Here is a 20,954-nt window from a genome sequence, read left to right on the forward strand (position 1 = left end):
TAATACTTTGATTTACACTGTTCAAATTTCCACTTGCTTCCAAAATTCACGCCTCCCGGGGCATCTGATTCCACATTACTTACAGTATTCGCACAATTTAACGTTACATATAAACCTTTTCCCATTCATTTACAATGGGACAGACATTGAACTTTTTCTAAGTATCACTTTCCAAGCCCACTTCCATACATGTAACTTATCATCATTACCAGGTGTCTGATACTGCTTGGTGGCACAGTTGGTAAAGTGTCCAGCAAGCAGGAGGTCTTAATTTCATAATGTATCTCTCAATTTACTTCATAAGCATTCCACATGCATTAAACTCTTAGCATTCAGCTTTCCGCATTCCCACGCAATTTCTCCAGAAATTGCACTTAGTATATAGTTTTATATACTACTTGTTGCCGATGATAGGAAGTAATAAAATACAAATACTTTGCTGTAGCTTTTTTTTTCTGTCAATTTGTATTTTGCTGAATACTTATTTATCAGACTACGTTTTACTTTTACTGATTACATTTTAACATTTTTATCTGTACTTTTTTACTTTTTTTTATTTTTTATCTGTAGCACTGTCCTTTCATGGTTAGCTTTACAGTCAAGAGGTTTTGGGTTTGAATATCTGCTCACACCTTTCCTCCCCGTGCTCTCTGGGTACTCTGGCTTCAAAGCCTTCCACACACCGAAAATTGACGGTAGATTAATCAAAAACGAAATAGTAATGCACCAATTTGCTGGGCAGGCTGCTTGAAAAGGGGGTTAATGATCCTGTTCTGGAAGGTTGGATTCACACAGAAATACAAAGCTTGTAATGACGTTATTTTTTATAACTTTTCTTACTCCCAACACTGGTGCCGACGCTAAACAACAGATGGTTGCATTTGTTCTTTTAGTTTCCCATCCTTACAGTGAACCCTCGCCGCTCAGCAGAGCAAACATAAACCAGGACAATCAGTTTCATTTGCTGTCAGCAAGAAGGACGGGAAGCAAAAGCCTCCGTCGTCACGCCCATGCTTGGGAGATTTGACTAAGAGGCATCTGTTTGTGCTTCCAAGGCTGCGTTGAGCAGACTCAGCATTGAGCCAAACGCACACAGCGAGTCTCTCCAACGTGCATTGTTGCACAGAAGCGAGCTCAAGCAGCCAAGGAAAATGAATGTTGTTACCTCCCTTAAAATAAATGTCCGAGGCAACTCTTTTAAACGGCGCCACATGTTGAACCGCCATCGGCCGTTTATTGAGAAAACACACAAAATGAAACTTGAAAAACGGTTGAGCTAATTGCTGGTGATTACAGAGTTCTGCTGTGTTTAGCTTAGCATCTACATTTGTTGACTTCTTGAGCTTCTCACCATGTCACTTTTGTTCTGCTCTACGTTAGTTTTGGGACATTCGTCTGAAATTTGCTATAAAGGGGCTACTAGCAGATATGTGTACAATAGCGAACAAGCTAGCCATAAATTATGTTGAAATAATGTTTGTCGGAATGACAGTGGCGTACTTCAAATGACTTTTTTTTTCAGTCAGGGGGAGCTTAGTTAAGTTCACTTTAATTACTGTTTTGATATTTATTTTCATGCATAGTTTAAAAAGTGTGTATCTCAACAACCAAAGAAAAAGCCTGCCACCCCCCCCCCCCCCCCAAAGTACCTTTGCTTTTAAAACACGTACTTGCAAACGTTATTCACTTACTTGTTTTCAAACTAAGTGGACGAAGACAAAAGTTGGTTGCACTTACTTTGTTGTAATTAACCAAGATAGATAGCAGATACTTAATTGATCTTGTAGGAAAGTCAAGTGCAGACAACCTTGAATGGCGGCCATTAGGTGTTGTTTTTATTGAATCTAGTCTGATTTAAAGTCAAATAAGTCGCACCAGAGCAATTATGCTCTTTTCAAAATAAACGTATCAACACAATGCATTGATGACATTGTGCGCTTTGTGGAAACACGACATTCTGCTGTGCTTCTTATCGCTGTAACACTGATTTATGTTGTGTTTTAATAAAGTTTTGTATTGCTTCTGAAAAACTAACGTGACCGTAGTACCATGATAAATGTGAAGAAATGAACAGTGGGAGACAGTCAACGGCAGATATTCGCATGGGTACAGGGACCATGCTCTGCCACAAAGACAAAATCCATTAGTAATTGAACCGAATTGCCGACATGTGCCATTCACTTCAAAAACAAACAACTCTGAAACAAAGTGCTGGACCATATGTTCCCCTTAACTCATTCACTCCCAGCCATTTTCATTGAAGCAACCACCTTCGCTCCCTGCTGTTTTACTGGATTTTGACTGATTTTGCCAGGCCCACAGAATATTGTGTTCTTTTGCTATAAGAACCTACCAAAAGAAAAATTTGAGTCCCTTCTTTCATCAGGAAAAAAATAATATTTTTATCTGTTTCCATTTTGCAGCAATTATTATTATATAATAATTATTCACAAACCTGTTGAAAACATGTTGGGGAAAAGATCTTGTTGCAATGTGGCCCTCGTTGATCTCGTATACTCTGCTGCCACCTGCTAGCCGTTTTTTGTAATAACTACCATTGCTTTAAGCGACCTCTTCAGGTCAGAGGCTGCATGAAAGCCTTCTCTATGCTCTAGCATAATTATTATTTTTTTTATAAACGGTTAAATAAGTTTTTGGAACATGACAATATTTAAAATAGAACATGTTTATACGTTATGGGGAGCAAATGAGTTAAATGCCGAAATGCTATTATTTGGGGGTTCAGGGTATAGTAGTCATTTGACACTATCCTTTTTTTTTATTTAATTTTATTTTTTATTTTTATTTTAAAAGCTCAGTATTGTTCATTCGGAAATGTCATCATCATTGCTCTTTTATTTTTATTTTTTTTATTATTATTTTTTGTTTTTTTTGTGTGTGTGTGTGTGTGCGTGCGTGTATTTGTTAGCTCACCAGAAAACCTATTAGAAAAAATCTCATACCGTTCACCTAAACCGAACACCAGGAGACCCGAGGGGACCAAAGAAAACCAAGGAAGGTGAAATCCAGCACCGACCAGACATTTGACACTATCCGTGTACGGACAGGCAGTGGTTGTAGCTGCCCGAGATGTTTATGTTATCCATCCCGTATTTGATTAAAAATGCGAAAGTACTCCGGATTAACGACTTGCGCTAATTGCACAGGAGCCTCCAGGCTGAGACTGCAACATAGATGGTTAAGAATCTTTTCTTCTCGGCAATTGCATTAACAAAGAAAACCTCAATGAGCTCTCTGCTTCTTAAAGCTGAGCTTTTGTTGGATTGTTCGCTGAGCACAAGAATCAAACCCTGAAGGGGAGAGACCGATGCCAAGACAATTGCACCCGGGGATTTTCTGGTTGAAAATCATCTTGAGGAAGAGGAGCATATTTTGTCGTGCTTCACACTATGGCGCCACTTTCCGTTGCGTACCTCGACCTGGAATTCATTTAGTCCCATTCCTGCTAAGATGAGTAAAGCTCATCGTAGAAAGAGCCGCATTCAGGAGAAGCACATTTTCCAAAACGCAATCTGTATAAATGACCCGCCTTGTTTCACTCTCAGGCCTTCTGTAAGTGATTTTCATGCCACTGCATCCAAGGACTCGTACCTACATGGTGAGAGGAAACACGGAAGCTTGTTTTCCTTTCGCAGTATCACATCAAGCTGTTGTCAAGCTCCGTAGACTCGAGCTTTCGGCTTGATGGGATCATGCTGGGAATATGTTGATGTCTGTTCACAATCCGAAACTAGAGATTCGAGCCACCTCGATACAAAGCTTAACTGCAGGCTAATTTGCTCTCCCCGAACCACTTCACACTACTTAATTGCGGGTCAAGTAGGACGCTGGTCTCAGGCCAGTGCAGATGGCGCTAATTTGATGCACTCAGAGGAAACAGAGTCTTCCTCTCTGTTTTTGCTTATTATCTAATGAATGACCCTTGTTGTTTTCCTTTCCCTCTTCTCTGCCGCCTCTTCCTTTCCCCCCCCCACACTTTTTGCTCTCTCGACACATGTCCGGAAAGGAAGATGAACTGAGGGACCACATAAGACATTCAGTGGATTTGGACTGGATTTACTGTGCAGGCCTTGCCAGATTCCAACTTTTTATGGACTGTCCATTGACATGTTCGGCAATTGCCAATTCACCTACTCTTTTTTTGTGGGGGGTGGGGGCTGTACTCCTTTATTTGTGGAAAAAGTCACCTTATTTTTAAATTGTTTTACTTGTTTTAATTTTTTGTGTCTCCACTTACTACACGTATATTTATTGTACAGGGAGTCCTCGAGTTACAGCTGAGTTCCGTTCCTACACTTAGCTTGCGATTTGATCTGTATCACGATTCATAGGTCACAATTTGATTCAATACCAATTAATCCCGCAACGAATCTATAAGTCAATTATTGCGATTTTTTTTTTTTTTTTAAATCAAATGTATTATTGTATGAAAATGTACTTCAGGCTTATAACTGTGAGCCACTGTACATTAACAAACAGGTTGCAATCTGTTTCATGTTTGAACAGCATTAAAATCAAATTTTAAGGCTTAATGTACCATAAATATAACATTCTTCTATGCTTAAAGTGTGAATCCTAACCCTAATTAAGACATTTTGTTGAATATTTCCATCCAAAATGTATCTTACATTTTTTTATTCAGCTGCATATTGAATCGATACGAGAATTGTGCGCTGTAATATCATGATTTATTGCAGAATCGATTTTTTTTAACACCCCTACTGGCGATGTAACACATTTTGACTTAAGTCGGATTTCACCGTTAAAGTCTATATTTACATGAAAATACTTTGTACAGTGATTAAAAAAAAAAAAAAACATATTTGCACAACCCGGAAGAACCACTATTTTGTGTTTCCGCACGGCCATTCATTGCTGACAGATGGCAGAGCGGAGCGAATTCAAACTTAAACATGGAAATGTGACGCCCCTAAATGGCAAACCGGCCTGCCCGATGGACGTCCGTTGCTGGAGGTAACAACAACACAACTTTAAATAACTTTAAAATAGCGTGATTATTGTGGCAGGGGCACCGTAAAGCCAAAACGACGTAGGTCGCGTACCGCGTAACTCGAGGACTCCCTGTATTGTATCGACCCTCTTTGAGATGAACAGTCGCTGTGCTACATTTAGTTTGTTTGTTTTTAGGAAAGTGTTTTTTATTCACAGTCCTTTTGAAATAGGAATTTAGCTTTTTCCTCAAAGTGTTATTCAGTAGCAAGCACAGCCGGAGTTGGTTCCTCCTGCACAAGTTTGCCATGGTAACAACGCCCGGGATCGAAACAAACCACCCACTCACGCTTAAGCCTATAAATATAGTGGTTATGTTTCTCATTTGTTTCCTTTGCCGGCGCTGCGGCTGTGGAGCGAGGGCACAAGGGCTTCTGGGTAATTACACGAGGGATAGGGTGTGTTATTAAGAAAAATGTACATGCACCGCCAGAGCTCCTAAGGAATAGAATACAGAATCGTTAACATGATTTGCAAACTCTTATGAGGGTCTATCATTTACTTTCCCCCGAGATGGTTTGTGGACTGCAGCACATTGCGATCGATCTTCGGAAAGACTGTAAATATTCCAAGTCGTCTGTAAATGTGAGGTTTCGCAGAATCTCTTAGTTTAGATTTTACCGAGCACAGTCCAACATTATCCGCTCCGTAATGCCGTTTGGCCTAATTTAGAAAGATACAATTCTGATAGGATAAAATGAAGCTTCATTTTTTTACACTTGTATCTCTCATGCATGTATAATGAGACATTAACTTCTATATTAAAACGTATTCACTCCCAGCTATTTTCACTGAAGCTCTAGCATAAAAAACGTATAAATATGTCTTACGTAAAATAAAACGTATATATACGTTTTTGGGAGCAAATGAGTTCAAACTAAAAGAACAATTATTTACTCTTTGTTGGCCAGCTTTTTTTTTAATGCTACTACTCATTAGCCATTATGCTTGTTGCACTGAGCAGACAAACCCGTTCCAACGTAACACTAAGGTCCGTTTCTAGTTCCATAGTTACGCTCACGTTTCCTACCTTCTGCATCACTGGTGCCCCATTTTATGTATTTATTTTAGCATAAAAGAATCCCCCAGTTGTACACGACTGCAAACAATAGCTACAAAAATAAACCTACCGTTACTTATTTTTTTAAAGCTGATGTTTTTTTCTATTATTGGATTGGATCTCACGAGATGGTCCAGGTGTACCTTCTGTTTTGGTCGACGCGTATAAGTTCAACTTTTAAAACCTTGTTATGGTGCAACATGTTTGCACACTCAAGCGTATTAGAAAGTTTGAGTCCGCAGTAGAGAGGACAGCAACAACTCTGCATTCCTTGACAGCACTACTTAATATGGACCCCTTCTTGCCGCTGCCAACTTTTCACAAGTCGCCGGGGACACAATTTTACGGGCTTGGAGGAGCCATTTCTCACAGCTGCCTGAAAGCCAACTCAGCATCACTCGGGACACCTTTTCACATCCCCGATCGACCTCCGCATGGTAGTGAGACACCGCCGTAAGGACTCGGGGAGGTCCCAATCTGAAAAGAACCGGCTCCGGGCGACACGGCGGGGGAGCTACAGTTAAAATTCCTCGGCTTTCTGTCTTTCAAAAACCCAAAGTGACAATGAGTGCATGGCGGCCCAAACCAAAAATTATGACCGGTCAAATTGAATGGAGAGTTCCAGAAAATGAAAGCGCGAAAGAGACGAAGAGAAAGTGTGCAAAGAACATTGTGAAAGAATCCCTCTCGTTTGGCTTTGTGCTCTCTTAGAAGGCTCACTCTCCACGGAGTTAAAGGAAAAAAGGCAACTTTGTTTGAAGAGTTACAATGCGGGAGGGGATTTTTCTTTGTAACCGGCTTGATTTATTGAATATTATACAGTGGAATCTCTTTAAGTCGGTGGGACGATGTTGGGCTTGTCTGCTTCAGAATCAGGAGATTCAGCTTCAAATTGCTTTTGTAACAACTCTTGTGTGGAGTTTCTTTGGGCGGGTCTGATTTCCTCTCACGTTCCTCCAAAAACATTTATGTTAGGTTAATCGAATACGCTAAATTAGGTGGGAATGTGAGTGTAAATTATTGTTTACTCCATGTGTCCTGCGACTGACTGGAAAGTAGTCCAGGATCAGAGGTGGCAAATCCAGGTCCAGAAAGTAAAAACCCGGCTACAGTTTTGGCTTTAACCCCAGGTGCTAGCCAGCTAGCTCCCTAGGTAAATTCACGGATGCTTGTTTAACTGCTAGGCAGCTAGCTAGCTAGCACGAGGGGCTAGTTGGGAATGTGAGTGTGAATTACTGTATTTTGCATGTGTCCTGTGACTGACTGGAAAGTAGTCTTAGGGTCAGCGGTGGCAAACCCAGGTCCAGAAAGTAAAAACCCGGCTACAGTTTGGCTTTAGCCCCAGGTGCTAGCTAGCTAGCTTGCTTCCTAGGTAGATCCACGGGCGCTTGCTTACCTGCTAGGGAGCTAGCTAGCTAGAACGAGGTGCTAAACTCAAACTGGATTTGGACGTGGATTTGCTATCTCTGTTCAGGGTGTACCCCGCCTCTCACTCAAAATCAGCTGGGATTGGCTTGAGTCACCCGTGACCCTTTTGTGAGGACCAGTGGGGAAAGGAAATTGATGGATATAGATTTGAATTGTTTTACCCCTCCCACTTCAAAGTATGCAAATTAGGGCTGTGACGATTGTTTGAATAACTCCTGCTGTAATTTGTTTACAAAAACAGGTTGAAGCAAAATCTGTTCAAAAATTTGCATGGATCGTTTTTCCACACTGACAAATGTTGTTACTGCAATAGCATGGAACACTCAATTAAATTTGTATCCAAATATGCAAATGATCAATAGAATACTTGATTGTGAAAATATTTGGTGCTGCATCCTTACAAACAATACTGTACGTATTGTAGTGTCTCTGTGTTAGAAGTACTGTATGCCTCCAAGAGGCTGAGTGTGTGCACGTGAGTGTGAGCGGTGGCAAACAGCAGCTGCACGAGTGTTCTCTTTGTTTGTGTTTTACTGTTCTCCGTGGCACTCCTTTCCAACCAGGGCATTTCACCAGAGAAAAAGACTGTAAAACCAATAAAAAAACGTTGGCTTTAAACGGCAGATATCCACAACGACAGAGAGATACGTTCCTTAAAAAAAGCCCATGAAATAGCGATGGGCATCCATGAATGGAGTACAATAACGAGGGGGAATCCAGAATTTCTAAATCTTAAACAAACTGAAAATCCTAACATAAATGCTACTCACTTGGACAGAAAACGTCACGTTTCGTCAACTTGACTTCATCACACAGTCAGTGAAAATATTTCCACTTCAGTTCCATGTTCACATTGTGCAGCAACAAAGAAATACTGTGCTCGTACAGAAGTTCACACAATGGCGCATTCTCAAAAGTCCAAATAAGGCACGCAGACCAACTCGCAGCATGTTGGCTCATCACGCGCGCCGCTAAAAAGACGTACGATGATCTCACTCGGCATAACAACATTGTAAAACAAACAAGTGTGAACAGAAGCATTGTGGCCAGTCCCTGGACGGCTTAACTTTATGACTAACCGGGACACAAAGTGGTCCTGTGTGCGGCGCGGAAGCAGGCAAAACCGCCGAGGTCCCACTTGGGTGGGTCTCATTAAAATAATCAACCTAAATCCCTCTCCAACTGAAATGTTGCATAAGAAACAATCCGACATATTGAGACTGTTTTACTTGAGCAAAAGCAGCCTTTACCCCACTTTTCAAGGCACTCTCAGTTGTTGGTGCACCTTTTCACACGCAAAAAACGCAACGCAACTTCGTCGAACGATCACAATTCAAAATCTACTGGAATTCTAATTGTCATTAACTCATTCACTCCCAGCCATTTTCACGGAAGCAACCCCCTTCGCTCCCGGCTGTTTTACTGGATTTTGACTGATTTTGCAAGATCCACAGAATATTCTGTTGTATTGCTATAAAAAGATGGAACCTGCCAAAAGAAATATTAGAGTCTCTTCTTACATCAGGAAAAAAAAGTATGTTCGTATTTGTTTCCGTTTTGCAGCTAGTAGCATGAGAATACTAAGTTTCATCATTATTCACAAACCTGTTGAAAACACTGGGGAAAAGAGCTTGTTGCAACTTGGCCCTGGCTGATCTCTTATACTCTGCTGCCACCTGCTGGCCGTTTTTTGTAATAACAACTATCCTCTTGCTTGTCAGTAGCTGTATCAAAGCCTTCTGTATTCTCTAGCATAAAAACGTATACATACGTCTTTGGGAGTGAATGACAACGTATTAAAAAATCGTATTTATACGTTTCTTGGATTTGAATGAGTTAAACACGTTAACACTAAGATCACATGTAATCCGGGGCAGGTAACGCATTTGCAACATAGAGCGAGTCTCCAGAATTTAATTCACATGAATTACATTGACATGCTGCCTGTTTTGGTAGCAACAGAGTTCAAATAGAATCGGAAATGACATCTCGGAACTTCTTCTATTGCCATTTAGTTCTCAATGAGAAAAAGGAGCCATCTAATTATTATTAGACCACTTTAAACTGTGAATGGAAATACCCAGGTAAATTGAACAAAAGGGCATTTTAACACACTATTCATGTGAATAATAGTTGGAGGTGGGTGTCTAAAGCCTGCAGGGAATCGACAGTAGATCCCGCGACAGTCTGATAGAAAGCACATCTTGACAATTAGGCTTCTGCCACCGTACATTTCTCACCTCAAGTGCACCCCTTCCACCTTGACGGAGCCTTATAAATCTAATTAAATGTCATTAACGGATTGTAATTTTCCTTCAGGGCTTTATTCAACAAAAAAAGTTGAAACCTGGATTGGCTAGACATCTCTCGCTTTATTTCCGAGCTAATTGTTGGTAGGAGGAAATCAAGCAGCACCCATTAAAGATTCTGATAATCACAATGTCAATACACAATAGTGTAGAAAAGAGGCTCTATTGCCACAAGACTGATTGTTGCAGATAATGTTAGTTATTACTGTCTCGCAGTTTGGCAAGTGTGACACCATTACGTGCATTAAGTGGCTGTGCCGTTCATTCTATTACAGGGTAGGCCTTTATTGGTACAATTCTGGAATAATATTAAACAATATTTCTGGTATATATTAACTCATTTGCTCCTAAAAACGTCTAATTAAAAAATGTTAAGTGCCCCAAAGACGTATTTATACGTTTTTCTTTTAATGCTAAAACACATAAGGCTTTGTTGCAGCCACTCAACTGCAAAGAACGGTTGAAAAAAAAGGGTAGTTATTACACAAACGGCCAGCAGATGGCAGCAGAGCAAAGGAAATGAATCAGGACCATGTTGAAAAAAAACCTCAATTACTCACAATTCTAAATAGATTTGTGAATAATGATGAAACTTAGCTATATTTGAATGCTAATTGCTGCAAAACGGAAACGGATAGAAATATACTTTTTTTTTTCCTGTTGAAAGAAGAGACTCTAATCTTTCTTTTGGTAGTTTATATATTTTTTATAGTAATAGAACACAATATTCTGTGGACCTTGTCAAAATCCAGTAAAACAGCCGGGAGTGAAAATGACTAGGAGTGAATGAGTTACGATTTTTGGGAGACCTTGTTAACGCTACCTCCCCGTGTTCTCAAACACAGCTTAAGCATTATGGTAGCTGTTTGTGCTAGGGAGCTAAATTAACACTATTACTAATGTTTTTTTAGATATAACTTGCTTTTTAAGAAGAATTTAAGTAGCTGACATCTAATTTATTTGCTACCGAGCTACCGCTAAGCTAGCAGTTTTATATCATGGGTTTATAATTAAAGTCTGAGGCTGTATGTTCAAGTTAACTGTGGCTGCTTTCTGTCTGTCATTGTAACTTGTATACTAATTGAATTATCCCCCCCCCATCATTTCCTATTATTATTTCATATGAAATATATTGTTTTATGTTAGTGGAACGGTTTTATATTTCCTTATTTTGATTGACAAGCCACTTCAGCAATTGCAGGTATCTGCCAAAATTGTGCTCCTGAGATTCTTTTCTACTGACATTTTCTGGGCAAGAGTGAATTTATCATATGGCGCATGTTATCGGAACAGCCTTAATTTAAAAATTTTATTATTTTTTTTATTGTGGAGGATTTATCCCGGAGCACTTGTTATCGCTTTTGTTTTAATCCAAATTTTTTTCCCAGCAACTTCTCATTCATTGCTCACAGTCATTTGTGACAAGACCTTCATTCGATTTTTGATGCCGGCGTCCCCAGCGGCAGTTGACTTGGGCGTGTGGGCATCCGTCAGTCTACTGTTAATTACCATCGCGGCATTGGCTTTTCAGTGGCTTTTTGGAGGCGAAAAAAAAAGAGTTGCTGCTAAATTGCACTTTACTGCCATAAATTCTTCATCTGAATGTCAGCTGTGGGAGTTGAAGAGTTGGAAACTTCCCTGTTGTGTACAGTATGCGAGTGCACGCTAAAGATTGAGTTTCGGTTGGACTCGCTTGTTGAAGGAACTCTCGGTTTTTTCCCAGACAGATCTCGTAAATTAACCAACTCTCCAGCGGCCTGTTTACAGCATCTCCCATCAGGAATCCCAAAAGTCATTGTTATTGTTTAAAATATTTGAAACTCTTGCCTTGACTCCTGTGCCAAAAAATGGTGCTTCATTCAACAGTTGAGTGCGCTTGATATATTTTTCTACCATATATTAAACTTAACGGGCTACGGTGGTTCAAACGCGATTATTCCATAACCGCAAGAAAAATGGTCGGTGTCAGTTGTACTATTGTTTTTCTGTTCGTTCTGGAATGAATTCCACCTGGTGTCTTGTGAACTTTCAGTCCTTTTTGCCTCTGGTGCCAAGAAATATGCTCCTCTCTCTCCACCCTTTTGACTTCCAGCTGTGGCTGGTATCTGCTTCGCTCGGGTTGATTCAGCTTCGCGTTAGGGTTGGAGTGTGGGCTAAGGTGTTAGGGTGAGGAATAAAGGGGTACGGGTTTCGGGATATGGTTAGCGTTAAGGTTGGGATCTCAAGTTCCGACGTTGTGTGCTTGTGACACAATTAGATTGCAGTACTTTCACTGTTTCCAACCACGTTTGCTGTTTGTGAAAAAATGAGTCATGTGTTTTCAGCAAAACATCCCAAATAAACCGTCGGCCTTTGTTTGTTGTCATTACTGTGACAACTTAGTTGCCATGTTTTGATTTTGTTCCAGAAACTAATCAAAGGTTTCAGAAAATGCTACAAAACTTGACCCGTTGTTTCGGCTACTATAATTAGGATGTTAATAGTAGCCGCAGGCAATTTAAGCATGAATGTATGTCAGCAAGGATAGGCTAAAGCTCTTATGAGACCCGGTTTGAGGTCAAGGATGATTAAAAAAAAAAAAAAAAAAAGGATGGCTCTACATGCTCATTGAAAAGATTTACAAAATTGTGAGTTTGAGTGGAGTTCTGAGATGAAAAATAAATCAGTTCTGAGTTCTTTGTTGGTTTTGACATTTGTTACATTTGACAATTCTAGCCACATTTTTAGAGGACTCCATGTTTTCTTTACTTAATATAAGATTTTACAGTGACGCGCAGAGAATCTTGGCCCCTGAAGGATTAATAGTGATTTATCCTCCATAAAACTCAGAAAAAGAGCAACATTTGCGTTTTGACGAATCAGCCACGCAAACCCTGATTTTAAGTCACCGTATAATTTTTCAACTCGGCTCAAAACAGCTTTCAATGTCATACCTCCAAAGTTTCCATGACCTAACGTGACAGGGGGAGACCTTTCTGTAAATCAGCCCCCGACTTTCCAGTGAGTTGAGGGAAGTCCGAGTGATACAGAAGCTGCTGTGAATGGGCCTCCCCAAAAAACACATATTTGACTTTAAGCAGGGCCAGGAAAGCTAGTGTGCGTTCAAGATCAGAGCGTCACATTAGCCCCCCCCCCCCCCCCCCCCTTCCCGTAATGAGAACCAGCTGAAGACACACACCAGCAGACTGCCTGACCCAGTCCAGACGGATCCCCCGTATACCCTCCTGGCCCCCTCGCATTCACCACCTCACCCCTTCCCTGGAGACACCCCGTATTCACTCAAACCTCCGAATTGAAGGCCAGAAAAATGCATTATCCAGATGCTGGCTCCACGGTCTTTTCGTTACTCCAAACCATTCCAAACTGCATGCCCAAATTCAGAGGCACGCGCTTTAGACATAAACACTCCTGCACATATTAATGCACACACAACTCACGCAGCAGAGTAGACTTATATAGCAATTGATAGTCATTTCTCCTCAGCTCGGTGGCTGAGTCAGCCCGCTGTCTGCCTCTGTGTCAAGGGTTTTCCACCGCGCTACCGTTGAGGGGGCCCACCCTGCCCCACCCAGACTACAGTCCAAGTCTCATTTGGGAAACAATCCCAGTACTGAGTGCTCACTCACATACAGTACCCCAATAAACCACATATAAAATGCAACACGGTGGAAATATGTAGTGGACATGTTTGGCTTTCTCTTTGCAAGACCATATCCAATGTTTGTCTAACATTTTAAGAGCTTTCTGTCTGTAGCATTTGGGTTTTACATCTGCAAGCACAATAATGAGCTTGATTGCGTTTATGTTAGCAGGATTCTGTAAAAACTACACAAGCAATTTCCATGATGCTTTCTGGAGGGGTGCTGAGTGGAAAAAAAAGGGTTAGTAGGATTCTGAGATAAAAAGTCAGAATTCTCACTTTAATCTCAGAATTATGACTTTAAAGTTAGAATTCTCACTTTATTCTCAGAATTATGACTTTAAAGTGAGAATTCTGACTTTATTCCGAATTCTGACTTTAAAATAAGAATTTTGACTTTATTAAAAATTCTGACTTTAAAGTCAGAATTCTCACTTTATTTTCAGAATTTTGACTTTAATCACAGAATTCTCACTTTAAAGTGAAAATTCTGACTTTAATCTCAGAATTCTGACTTTCTGACTTCCCCCCCACAATTCATAGCTCTACTTCACAAAGTCAGAATTCCCACTTTGAAGTCAGAATTCTGAGAATAAAGACAGTTCATATGCATGAGTCCCTAGATCTGTCACAATTTTTTATTCCTTATTCCTGCTCAATGGCTCAGCGAGTATGTGTACATCAGGACATAAAGTTATATGGTTTTCAAGTATATGTGTAACTATTGAGTGGATTCTTAAGTCGAATTCTGAATTGAACCTAACATTTTACGAAAATCATCGATCATCGTTAGTCATCAAAAGTCAAATAGAAATCCCGGTTGAGACAAGACAAAGCAGTTCCTAATCATAAAAATGTTGAACTAGTACTTAAAACATTCAAACTTTGTGATCTGTGTGTCATATTTAAGTTTTCTAAATCGGATTGATTCTATTTGCATTATTTTCTAAGAGGAAAATGTATTGGTAGTCCAAACGAATTGATGGTGGAACCTTCTGGAATGGCCTCTGTTTCAGTTCCAAGGATAATTATAGGCTTAGCTGACTATTGGTGCTTCTTGCACACTCATACACACACAAGGATTTTCCAAAAGCAGCAACTCATCACTCATTTTTTCCACCAATCGGTGCCATCCGCATTGTGGAACCCTTCCATTCCTGCACATGGATTACAAGGTTTCATCACACGACACCCATTTCAATTTAAACACCACTCTCTCCGGGCCTGCGTGTTGTTAATGGTTTAAGCATGCGGTGGCGAAGTCGGCGCTCCCTTTTACCAAACGGCTCTGACAGTCTTGCCGTCGCGCATGCCGCGGCGGGCTTTGAGGTGCGTCATGGCCACGTACGTCCTCCCAATACCAGCCACTGTTTGCCGGGGGCCGATGTACTTAAGTGCAAATCCCAAAGCTTGAATCTGTGGCGGCACATTTTGCTTGCATAAAAATTTAAAATCATGTTAGCCCGTGGCAAAAAAAACCAAACGGAATCGAGCATATCATTTCATTTTTGTCGATCTCTAAAGACTGGAAAGACCTCTTGTCTAATAGAGCGGAAGCTCTCTGTTTAATTCCACTTGCACTCGGGACTCAGCCTCGCCGCGGTCACGCTCGTACTAAAATAGCTCGAGAACTGGGTGGGGAAGTCGGGCTTTGGCTGCTGCTCCCACCTCTCCATCCAAAGGTATTATTTTCAGACAGGAAAGTGCACTGTGTAGCGGGAATCTTATCACAGATGGGAAACCTTTGTTTCAGATATGAAGAGAAGAAAGAATCCCTTAAATTCAGACACATTATCCAGAACAAGCCCTCTTATAAAAGTTAAGATTACACATTGGACCCTTGGAATTTCACCAGATTCTGTTCCAGGAGACTGTCCCAACATTTGCTTTTTTCGCATGTTGAAAACAAACCAAGGATTTTGCCCTACGTATGATTGCGATTTCTAGAAAAAAGCTCATCAATGGCAATGGGGAATGCATCTGACAATTCTGACATGTCAAGAGTCTCAATCGGAGAATTACTTGAACAAGTTGAAATTTCCAAGTATCTTGGCGCCACCATTACAGCTGATGCGAAGTCTGTTAAAGGGGACCCGGAGAAGTGTGGCCAGAGCACTCCAGACTTTGACGATGCAATTAACCGAGCAACAACACAACAACTCAACAAGCACAAAAGTCCACCTAATTCCTTCTGTTGTCTTCTCCACACTCCTCTACGGATGTGAAACGCGCTCTGCAATCTCAAAAAAGGAAGATTGAGGCTTTTTGAGATGAAATACAATTGACATTTATTAAGGGTCTCGTACAGAGCACATTGAACCAACAAATCCACGAGGCTATTGGAACCCACAAACATCTTGACATTGGAGAAGAGTGCAAACTTACAAAGATTCAAGGATCTGTGGAAGGAAAAGTGAAGATGAAGCCCCAGAAGGAATTGGAGGGACAATGTTAAGACATGGAGAAAAACATGCCACCCTTTCAAGTCCTGGACACCGCCAAAGACCGACAGAGGTCTGCCTCTACGATCCTATAGTAGCTCATGGGACAGCTAGAACGAGATGATCAAGATTTGCAAAATGACCCAATATAAGCGATTATTTGAGCCCCGTGTCAGAGAGTGTACCCTAAATACTTAAACAGATTATATATCGGAAAGGGCCAAACTCTACAATAAGAGCTTCTGGTACATTCCTTCAATATTTGCAATGTGTCAACACTGCATACATAGTTAATCCTTTGATGCTTGGCAAACTCAAGTCTCGTGTGATGTTATTCAAATTTTGTGTGAATTTTTACAGGCTTATATTTTGCCTCAATAGTTTCAATAATAAAAACGCGTGAAGTCTGCTGTCTTAAAGGTCACTTACTTGCTCAAACCAAACATTTGGACAACAATCTGTTGAATTCCTGGTACGGACTGTCCTCTTAGTTTTATGTGCAAGCGTTTCTTGTGACAAGGGTCATGAGTCTGAATTTGAGGCGGCAGCGCCACGAGTTCAGACGTTTTTATTGCTTACTTGAAACTCCAGGATGCCTCTGAGCAAACAAACAAACAAAAAAAAGATAAAGCACCCTCCCCAACTCTGCAGCATACTTGTGGGCGGGAAAAAGGAAACCAAGTGGCAAAATACCGAGAATGAGTGAGAGAGTTGCTGCTGTTTTCATATCCCTTTCTTTTCTTTTTTTTTCTACCCAGGTTAGCACACAAGATCCCCTTTACATCTAATTTGCATTTAGATGATAAGCAAAGCACGGACAATTTTTTTTCCCCCGACAACAAAGTAATTACAAGTAACGCACCTCATTGCCTCTGAGTGACTGCTGATATTTTTCTATTCCATTTGTGGGGAATATACTCTTATTAGGCCATTTCTTAACATAACGTTATTATGTGTGAGTGGTATAGAAGATGGATGGATGGAATTCGGAGATAAGCAGGAGAGTAGTAAGACTGTGCAGATTACGTCTGTAGCCTAGCCTTACCTCGCTAAGCTTGCTAGCATCACGGTAGTAAATAAATATCATGTCAGTCGCTTGAGCGTTTTGGTGAATAATAAGACAATTATTTTACAAATGATACCAAGTATATTGCTAACTTTGGAGCTGACAAAGGTGCGCTTATAGATGTTTTATTTATCCAAGGTCTGTTGGTTACTTATCTTAAAATGCTAGCCGAGTGTCATCTTCCTGACTGAGCACGACTTAATAGCCGCGCTAAAGAAGTTATCATGGCATCCGTTTGGACGTTCTCTTCAAACGTTTGTCGCCAGGACGCGCCCGCTGATCCGCATCGTACCCGTCCTGAGCCTTTCATCCATCATCGGCGAGAGAAACCTCTTTATCTTGCCGCCAAAACACAATTAAAGTGTACTGATGGAAGTGCCACACATGGCGTGAGTAATTTGATGGTAAAAAGGAAGACATGCTGCACGCACAAGATGGCATGTGTGTAATGGCATGTCCAATTACATAAAGAAATGAATCTATTCCAGATTCACTGGTGCAGTTGTTTTGTCACGAGGTGGCTTTTTTTTGCTCACTTTATCTGGCTGACTATTGACAAGACCTTGTTGAATTCCAACCCGCGGAAGCACAATGCTGGAACTCAATGTGAGCTCGTCAATAGCGGGGCCGGCTACTGAACACTGACTGGCCAGAGGCAAAGTAAAAGAATGTCCATTTCATTCACCGCTGGAGGTGTGAGATCCACTCAGGCAGAGTCGTGGTCGCCTACGCTATACTTAGGAGTGAAACAAAAGCCCAGCGCCAAAGTCAATGCGCCACCTCAGACAAGCCAATGGGGACAATCGCTACAAACTTGTGGTCAACAAATAAATGAAAACACAGACTCCTGAGGCCAAACTTTTTCCTATTAAGACCAAAAGAAAAAAACTTTGGTTCCTCCCCAAGACACAAACTTAGGAAATACGTTAGGTATTGCCATAACATCCACAAACACTCCCCTTCAAAAGTATTGGAACAGACTGGGCAATTCCTTTATTTTTTTTTACACTTGAAAACATTTGAGTTTGATAGACAACAGATCAATATTTTATTTTCAGATATTTTCATTCTTCTACCCGATCCAACAGGAAATGAATCTGCCGGTAGAGAGTGAGTGCAATCAAGTTTTCTTTGAGGTTCATTGTCATTCCTTGCATGTAGCAGAGAACTGGCAACATTCAGGATCCGGATAAATATTTTCCGTTTGGGTTTATGGGTACACGTGCGACAAGTATGTGAGAAGAAATACACACAGAATATCTTGTTTGGAAATATGTAAATGCTACGCTATATATATATTATAAAGGCTGTCCCTGCTGGCTACATGAAAGTATGTCATGATGTTGCTCCCGGACATACACAATACAGTAATAATAGTCCCTTCTGGGCGAAACGTCCTTTTCTTCACCCTTGTCCTTTTCACTTTGTTTTTTACGGTGTGTGTCATACATCTCGTGTTCAAGAATTTTATGATATTTGCCTCTTGTTCACCTCTTAAGTGGCAAGAAGACCACTTTGACTCGGATATACTCTTGATGAGTCTCATGTTTATTTGTCTTACTCGTTACTTGGATTAGCGAAACAGTAGATGCTCTGTTAAACTTTTTGTGTCAAGTGACTATCACATTGTGGGGATTTTGCATTGGGGGCAGTTGGGAAATGCGACACCGGATGACTTCATTATGACATATTAAATATCTGGTGAATGATAACAATTCAGTTGTGAATTTAATTTGTTTGTAAACTCGTTTGAATCAGATTTGTATTCTTGCTCGACCTTGCCGCAGAGTAACTCGCGATATAACCACTGTAGGAGTGGTAACAAAGGAGTTTGATTGAGTTGAATGTTAGTTTAAATACTCATCACAAATTAGCACATTAGCTAGCTTTAGCATCACAAATATATACATCTGTCCTCCTCCTTCATGTTTGCACATAGGTTTAATCTTTTTAAAATGGTCTTTAATTGGTCATTTAAACAATGTATTCCCACAAACGTCACACTTTGTTTTTTGAGTACATTTACTGTTTTGATCTGTGGATGTCTGCTTGCTCGCTAAAATTTCTGTTTTCTTTCAAAACTGAAGGCAAACATTGAAAATAAAGGGGAAAAAAATAGAAAAAACACATCTAGTTAGATAAAGTTTTATGCCAAGTAGTGACTTTGGTCCATAGTCGGGAGCTAAGGTACGGTGACATGTTAAGCTAATGTTAGCATGCGTTTTGTGGTTTACGTCACCCATATTGTATCTGCTTAGAAAGGTTGGAAACTTAGCTGTCCTGATATTATAGAAAACCTACCTCACAGTACCTGGTTTTGCCAAAGGAAAAGCACCAAGGTCTGATAGCGTGGTTGTAGAATTCTGATTGCTTCATTTAAAACCTCAAAGCGGGTTATACGATTCATCCCCTATCTTGAGTTAAAGCTATTGACTTTTTCAAACTTCCCCTGCTCGTTCATAAGAATTCAAAGCTTGTACAAAGAGCGTGTTAAAATACACCGGAGCACCTTTAAATTCACTTTCACAGAGGAGACGAGAGCAGAGGAGACACTTTAATCTAAAAAACGAAAAAAAAGAAACAACCTTGATCTTAGTCATGAAGCCAAGGTGATAATCCCTATTTGAGGTTAGATTTTGGAGCGGGCCGGGATTTACCAGGATTCAGAGAGGTTTTCTTCACTCTTCTTTTGACCTCCTGGTGCACACCTGCTTTTGAGACATTCACATCCATTCATCAGATCAAGTGATTTTTTTTTTCTCCTGCATTTCAACTTGAAGAATTACCATCGATTATGCTCAGTCTGGAAGAAGAAACCGTTGGTTAATATTTAGCTTTTTTTTTCAGATGTTCAGCTTCTGCCATCGTTTATGGAAAAGCCACACGTATCCGCTTGCGAGACCCGGGAAAATAAAAACACGGGGCCCTGCTGTGATGTGTTCATTCGTGCCAATTAAGTAAACCTCGCAAGAAGGTCGGCGTGCGAGAGTCACTTGTGTGCAGTTCAAAACTGTACGCCGCAGATGATCACTAATCTGCAGATTAGCTGTCGGGATCTGTCAAGACAAGGACATGCTTTGAGTAAATAGCACCAAACGTCCTGTACACGTTATACCCGTCATTTTTTCTAATGACCTTGAAAGGTAAAAATAAGAGAGATTAATAGCATTGAGTTGAGTGCTGTGATCTTCGTTTCAAAATTTGTATACATAAACCTTACTTAAAAGGACCTGCAAGGAATTTCTGGCAGCCATATGTATGACAAACTTGTGTTTGTTCTTCTTGTTTGGGTTTTTAATGGTGCTGAGCATTTTTCTAATAGACAAGATGATGACAAACAGACACCGACCGGCCCTGTTTTGTGTTAAACATTACTTGGGAACATATGAAGGAGACAGAATATTTTAGAAGAGTATTTCTCAACCTTTTTAGGGCACATATTGGTGGATAGACATTAATTATGTAGAAGAGCATTTAATGTGGTGATTTGTCATTTTAGTTCGTTTTTATTTTGTTATGACTTTTGTTTTTAAATTGTTAGCTCTAATTAGTTTCTAGATCAAGCTTATTATTTTTTATTTGTTTTAATAAAAAAAAAACTTCATTTATATCAGTTTTAGTATTAGTTTTATTATTTTAAATATATGGAGTTTTGTGCAAGATATTAAATATTGTGTAATAATATAAAGTAGATTACAACTCTCAAAGACTCTTTGACCTTCCCTTTTCTGCACGAACGTACAGCAATACTGAAATAAATATATTTAAAATAAACCCTGACAATTTATATGATGATAGTAATTGACAGAGATCAAAATTGACTTTTGCGCTATAATCATACTTAGTTTAAATCAAACGTTGCGCTTAAGTGTCCGTATACTTAACATATTGAAGATTTTGTGTGACCTCAAACCAGAATGTAATTTTACAAAATAGAGAACTAATGGTGTAAATTTTTTACAAGCAGCCGCATGGTAAA

The 20,954-nt window shown here is 40.2% G+C and overlaps 1 protein-coding gene across 1 annotated transcript in view; it reads right to left on the reverse strand.

Annotated features, from left to right (window-relative positions):
- Nucleotides 1-20,954, reverse strand: part of cspg4 (chondroitin sulfate proteoglycan 4) — a 65,310-nt gene that overhangs the window by 23,971 nt on the left and 20,385 nt on the right. The window lies entirely within an intron of this gene.

The sequence above is a fragment of the Leptonotus elevatus genome, chromosome 4 (assembly GCF_054856555.1).
Source record: "Leptonotus elevatus isolate MCC_2025b chromosome 4, RoL_Lele_1.0, whole genome shotgun sequence".
Classification (NCBI taxonomy): domain Eukaryota; kingdom Metazoa; phylum Chordata; class Actinopteri; order Syngnathiformes; family Syngnathidae; genus Leptonotus; species Leptonotus elevatus.